Source organism: Nerophis lumbriciformis, linkage group LG03 (assembly GCF_033978685.3).
Source record: "Nerophis lumbriciformis linkage group LG03, RoL_Nlum_v2.1, whole genome shotgun sequence".
NCBI lineage: Eukaryota > Metazoa > Chordata > Actinopteri > Syngnathiformes > Syngnathidae > Nerophis > Nerophis lumbriciformis.
The window spans coordinates 17,812,173-17,819,609 of NC_084550.2; positions in this window are offsets into that span (position 1 = coordinate 17,812,173).

Sequence of the window (7,437 nt, forward strand, 5' to 3'; positions counted from 1 at the left end):
GAATGCACTGTAAAAGGTAACCGTCTAATGCACAGTAACAGTCGAATGGAGAGTAACAGTCAAATGCACTGTAAAGGTAACAGTCTAATGCCCAGTAACAGTCCAATGCACTGTAAAAGTAAAAGTCTAATGCACTGTAAAGGTAACAGTCTAATGTAACAGTCGAATGCACTGTAAAGGTAACAGTCTAATGCACAGTAACAGTCTAATGCACTGTAAAAGAAAGAGTCTAATGCACTGTAACAGTATAATGCACTGTAAATGTAACAGTCTAATGCACTGTAACAGTCTAATGCACTGCAAAAGTAAGAGTAATGCACTGTAAAGGTAACAGTCTAATGTAACAGTCTAATGTACTGTAACAGTCTAATGTACACTAACAGTCGAATGCACTGTAAAGGTAACAGTCTAATGCACAGTAACAGTATAATGTACAGTAACAGTCTAATGCATTTTAAATGTTAGTCTAATTCACAGTAACAGTCTAATGCACAGTAACAGTCGAATGCAGAGTAACAGTCAAATGCACTGTAAAGGTCACAGCCTAATGCACTGTAACAGTCTAATGCACAGTAACAGTCTAATGCACTGTTAAGGTAACAGTCTAATGTAACAGTCTAATGCACACTAACAGCCTAATGCACCGTAAATGTAACAGTCTAATGCACAGTAACAGTCTAATGCACTGTAAAGGTAACAGTCTAATGCACAATAACAGTCTAATGCACTTTAAATGTAACAGTCTAAGGCACAGTAACAGTCTAATGCACTGTAAAGGTAACAGTCTAATGCACAATAACAGTCTAATGCACTTTAAATGTAACAGTCTAAGGCACAGTAATAGTCTAATGCACTGTAAATGTAACAGTCTAATGCACTGTGGGTGTAACAGTCTAATGCACAGTAACAGTCTAATGCACTTTAGGTGTAACCGTCTAATGCACAGTAACAGTCTAATGCACTGTGATTGTAACAGTCTAATGCACAGTAACAGTCTAACGCACTGTAATGGTAACAGTCTAATGCACAGTAACAGTCTAATGCACTTTAAATGTAACAGTCTAATGCACAATAACAGTCTAATGCACCATAAATGTAACAGTCTAATGCACAGTAACAGTCTAATACACTGTGATTGTAAGAGTCTAATGCACAGTAACAGTCTAATGCACAGTAACAGTCTAATACACTGTGATTGTAAGAGTCTAATGCACAGTAACAGTCTAATGCACTTTAAATGTAACAGTCTAATGCACAATAACAGTCTAATGCACTGTAAATGTAACAGTCTAATGCACAGTAACAGTCTAATGCACTGTCGGTGTAACAGTCTAATGAACTGTAACAGTCTAATGCACTGTGAATGTAACAGTCTAATGCACGGTAACAGTCTAGTGCACTGTGGGTGTACCAGTCTAATGAACTGTAACAGTCTAATGCACTGTGGATATAACAGTTAGGCAATGTGGATTTAACAGTGTGGTGCAATGTGGATTCAACAGCCTAATGCACTGTGGCTGTAATGGCCTAATGCACAGTGGGTGTAAGGGTCTAATGCACTGTGGATGTAAATAATGCTCTGTGGATGTAACGGTCTAATGCATTGTTGTTTGTAACAGTCTGACGCACTGTGTATGTAACAGTCGAATGCACTGCGAATGTAACAATCTAATGCACTATGAATGTAACAGTCTAATGCACAGTGGATGTAAATAATGCTCTGTGGATGTAACGGTCAAATTCATTGTTGTTTGTAACAGTCTAACGCACTGTGTATGTAACAGTCGAATGCACTGTGAATGTAACAGTCTAATGCACTATGAATGTAACAGTCTAATGCACAGTGGATGTAAATAATGCTCTGTGGATGTAACGTCTAATGCATTGTTGTTTGTAACAGTCTAAGGCACTGTGTATGTAACAGTCGAATGCACTGTGAATGTAACAGTCTAATGCACTATGAATGTAACAGTCTAATGCACAGTGGATGTAAATAATGCTCTGTGGATGTAACGGTCTAATCCATTGTTTTTGGTAACAGTCTAATGCACCGTGTATGTAACAGTCTAATGCACTGTGAATGCTCAGTGGCCTAGTGGTTAGAGTGTCCGCTCTGAGTCATACCAAAGACTATAAAAATGGGACCCATTACCTCCGTGCTTGGCACTCAGCATCAAGGGTTGGAGTTGGAGGTTACATCACCAAAAATGATTCCCGGGCGCGGCACCGCTGCTGCTCACTGCTCCCCTTACCTCCCAGGGGGTGAACAAGGGGATGGGTCAAATGCAGAGGACAAATTTCACCACACCTAGTGTGTGTGTGACAATCATTGGTACTTTAACTTTAATTTAACTTTAATGCACTATGAGTGTAACAGTCTAATGCACAGTGGATGTAAATAGTGTACTGTGGATGTAACGGTCTAATTCACAGTGAATGTAACAGCCTAATACACTGTGGATGTGACAGCCTAATGCATTGTGGCTGTATCTAATGCACTTGAGATGTATCAGTCGAATACACTGTGAATGTAACGGTATAATGCACTGTGCAGGTAACAGTCTAGTGCACTGTGGTTGTAACAGTCTAATGGGCTGTGGTTGTAAAAGTCTAATGCACTGTGGTTGTAACAATCTAATGCACTGTGGAGGTATCTAATGCACTGTTGATGTGGCAGTCTAATGCACTGTGGATGTATCTAATGCACTGTGGATGTAACAGTCTAATGCACTGTGGTTGCAACAGTCTAATACACTGTGGATGTCATTTATACATATTAATTTATCATTATGAGGATTACTATAAAGCAGGGGTGTCAAACTCAAATACAGAGTGGGCCAAAATTTAAAACTGAACAAAACCGCGGGCCAAGGTTGAACAAATTAACCTTTAACGTACTCTACGAGCTATCGTCATGTCCGCTTTTCATCCATTCTAACATCGTTCAGACCCAGTCACAAGATATGTGCGGCTTCTGTAAGCACACACGACCGAATGCAACGCATACTTCATCAACAGCGATACAGGTTACACTGAGGGTGCCAGTATAAAAAACTTTAACACTGTTAGAAATATACGCCACACTGTGAATCCACACCAAACAAGAATGACAAACACATTTCGGGAGAACATCCGCACCGTAACACAACATAAACACAACAGAACAAATACCCAGAATCCTTTGCAGCACTAACTCTTCCGGGACACTACAAAATACACCCCCGCTACCACCAAACCTCCCCCAACACACACACACACACACACCTTGTAGCGTCCCGGAAGCGTTAGTGCTGCAAAGGGTTCTGGTTTGGTGTGGATTCACAGTGTGGCGTATATTTCTAACAGTGTTAAAGTTTTTTGTTCGGCTACCCTCAGTTTAACCTGTATCGCTGTTGATGAAGTATGCGTTGCATTCTAATGTGTGTGCGTGCAGAAACCGCACATGTTATGTGACTGGGCCAGCACTCGTTTGGCTGGCTGGCTGCCGGCTGGCCGGCTGGCGTTTGGAAGACTCCCGGGAGGCTCGGCGGGCCAGCTTTAGTGTTAATTTGATATCGCCTCAAGGGCCAAGTGAAATTACACGGCGGGCCAAATTTGGCCCGCGGGCCAGAGATTGACACCCATGCTATAAAGGATTATTATCAGGATTATTTAGGATTATTACTGCTTGTTAGTGTACTTTTGGTGGCTACTTCTAATACGTTACACCCCTTGAATGTACTACAGTAGTTTATAATGTGGTATAAAGTGTATACAAAAGTCGTTATAGAGTATACGTGAGAGCCTCTAGGCGCTATCGTACAAAAAGTATAAAAATGGAGTTGAAAGTTGTTCCCAGGAAAACGTGCATTGAAAGTCTGACATCAATGAAACCCATGAAGATTTTTCTAGAACCACGACCCCGCTCTCTCTTGATCGCCCCCCCGCTGTTTGCTTTACTTTATTTCATGTTTTCTCTCCACCCCCCCCTATACCCCAACGATTTTTCCCGTGCAAAGACTACAATTTCATCAGCGGCGGCTCTGGGAAAGACGACTCCGGGGTCGTCCATCCTCGCCCGTCCAGATGCTTTGAATTTAGGAGCTTTGGTGGCTGCCAGAGAAGCAGGAAGGCTGCCATGGCCGCGGAGAGGAGGCTGAAACCTGCCTGTATTTCCTGAGGATTAGGCCTCAGATGGGCGCCCCCTCAGAGGAGGTCTCAGGTCCCGGCCTCCCTTCATGGCTGGGAAAGTGACCCCCATCTGACTCCCCTTAGTGTCCCGCCGCACCTCTTTCAAGGAGAACTGGTGTTTATTTCATTTATTGAACTTATTCTAACCCTAAAACTCTTGTCACCATCATTCCGTCCGAGCGTAGCTAACCGCACTTATCTCAAACTGATAACTTCAAGCACCGAGGGTCAGTTCCAGCGCTAAATAGATGAACATAAACCTCCATAAGCTGTCAGTCATTGACAGCAGCGACAATAGGCGTCAGGAACGCCTCAGTATTGTCAAAAATGACTGTTATTCCTCAAAATCCACTTTGAACAGTTAGTTTGCCAACGTTTTTAGGACCCCTGCACCACAAGAACACAATATAGCACCGCTACTAGCTGGTTGGCAACTCGCGGGCTAATTGCTAGCTGACAACTAGTCGCTAGGTGGAAACCAGTGCACTGCCCACTAGCTGGAAGCGAGAGCCACTGATCGCTAGCTGTCAATTTATCAATCGCTAGGTGGAAACTAATGCACTGCCCACTAGCTGGAAGCTAGAGCCACTGATCGCTATCTGTCAATTTGTCAATCGCTACGTGGAAACTAACCCACTGCCCAATAGCTGGAAACTAGAGCCACTGATCGCAAGCTGTCAATTTGTCATTTGCTAGGTGGAAACTAACCCTCTGCTTACTAGCTGGAAGCTAGCTCCACTGATCGCTATCTGTCAATTTGTCAATCGCTAGATGGAAACTAACGCACTGCCCACTAGCTGGAACAGTGGTTCTTAACCTTGTTGGAGGTACCGAACCCCACCAGTTTCATATGCGCATTCACCGAACCCTTCTTTAGTGAAAAATAAAATGTTGTTTTTTTTTAATTCAAGACAAAGTTATATGTTTTTAGTAACACTTTAGTATGGGGAACATATTCTAAGTAACAAAGACTTAATTTAGAGTTATTTGGTTAGGGTTAGGGTTAGAGGGTTAGGGCCAGGGTTAAAGGGTTAGGGTTATAATGAGGCCATGCCAAATAAGGCATTAATAAGTACTTAATAATGACTAGTTAAGAGCCAATGTGTTACTAATTTGCATGTTAATAAGCAACTAATTAATGGTGAATATGTTCCCCATACTAAAGTGTTACCATGTTTTATTACTGGTGCACAAAATGAACCGTGCATGAACATCACCTTGTTCAAAGAACAAAACCAACACAGTGCATAAACTCACGACAAATTACACACCTGCAAACCAGTCTGACTTCTGCTGTTGCCGATAGGGAGAAGTTTTTATTTACACGATGAGTCGGGTGTGTCTTGACCTCCGCCGAACACCTGAGCCCGACTCACCGAACCCCTAGGGTTCAATCGAACCCAGGTTAAGAAACACTGAGCTGGAAGCTAGAGCCACTGATCGCTAGCTGTCAACTTGAGCGCTAATCGCTAGTTATCTTACGCATTAATCTAATTAAAAAAAAAGGGGTCTTTAATGTTTTCCAGGCCAAGGAGCCCAAACTGAGAGAGGGATGGAACAGGGTCCCGATTTATACAGTCATGGTCAAAAATTGACATACACTTGTAAAGAACATAATGTCATGGCTGTCTTGAGTTTCCCATAATTTCTACAACTCTTATTTTGTTGTGATAGAGTGATTGGACCACATACTTGTTGGTCATAAAAAACATTAATTTATTATGGGTCTATTGAAAATGTGAGCAAATGTGCTGGGTCAAAAGTATACATACAGCAATGTTAATATTTGCTTACATGTCCCTTGGCAAGTTTCACTGCAATAAGGCGCTTTTGGTAGCCATCCACAAGCTTCTGCTTGAATTTTTGACCACTCCTCTTAACAAAATTGGCACAGATCAGCTAAATTTGTTGGTTTTCTGACATGGACTTGTTTCTTCAGCATTGTCCACACGTTTAAGTCAGGACTTTGGGAAGGTCATTCTAAAACCTTAATTCTAGCCTGATTTAGCCATTCCTTTACCACTTTTGACATGTGTTTGGGGTCATTGTCCTATTGGAACACCCAACTGCGCCCAAGACCCAACCTCCGGGCTGATGATTTTAGGTTGTCCTGAAGAATTTGGAGGTAATCTTCCCATTTACTCTCTGTAAAGCAGCAGTTCCATTGGCAGAAAAACAGGCCCAGAGCATAATACTACCACCAACATGCTTGATGGTAGGATTGGTGTTCCTGGGATTAAAGGCCTCACCTTTTCTCCTCCAAACATATTGCTGGGTATTGTGGCCAAACAGCTTCATTTTTTGTTTCATCTGACATCACATGGACAAAGATAAGACCTTCTGGAGGAAAGTTCTGTGGTCAGAAATCTGTTGTACAGTATGTGTGTTTGGTCCCTTTTTTTCCCAGGAACTCTAATACCAAAAGTCACAATGTCCGGTAGAGTTCTAAAAGCAGACCACCTCGAAAAATGGAATTTGACAGTTTTTTACTAAATGGGACACCCAAAATGTACATTCAAATAAAGAAAGTGGGATTTACAATATTAACTATGAACAATAAAACACTGAATATTAACAACATGTGAACATCAGACCGAAACACAACAGAAATGTACCAACAGCAAAAAATGAATGCAAAGTGTAATAAACACCTACAATATTATATATTATCACTTTTATGCAGATATTTGTTGTAAAAATGTGATTCCTTATCGGTTCCTGACACATACGCTTCGGGGCTGTCTGCTCTGAAACATTAATCTGATAAAAAAAAAAAAAGGGGTCTTCAATGTTTGCCAGGCCAAGGAGCCCAAACTGAGAGAGGGATGGAGCAGGGCCCCTACTTATATATCTTGTATAAAATTTTAATTTATTTACAAGCAAAAACTAAAATAAAAAATAAATGAACTAAAAGCAGTCTTTTTCTCACAATGTGTAGACTTTTTTCTTATACAATTGGGAACAATTTCTCATATTCTTTCTGTAATATTGCAATGTTTTCTCATAAAATTATTCATTTTTTATGTAAAATGATTACTTTTTCATGCAAAATGGTGATGTTTGTCATATAAAATTCTGACTTTTATCACAATATTGCCAAATGTTTTTTCTTGTAAAATAGTGAAATTTTCTGAGTAAAATTATGACTTTTGTCATAATTTTGCCAAGTAAAATCTGATCATTATTATAATATTGGCAACATTTGAAAGTTGTCTTATAAAATTCTGACTTTTGTCAAGTAAAATTAAGACTCTTTTCATAAAATTG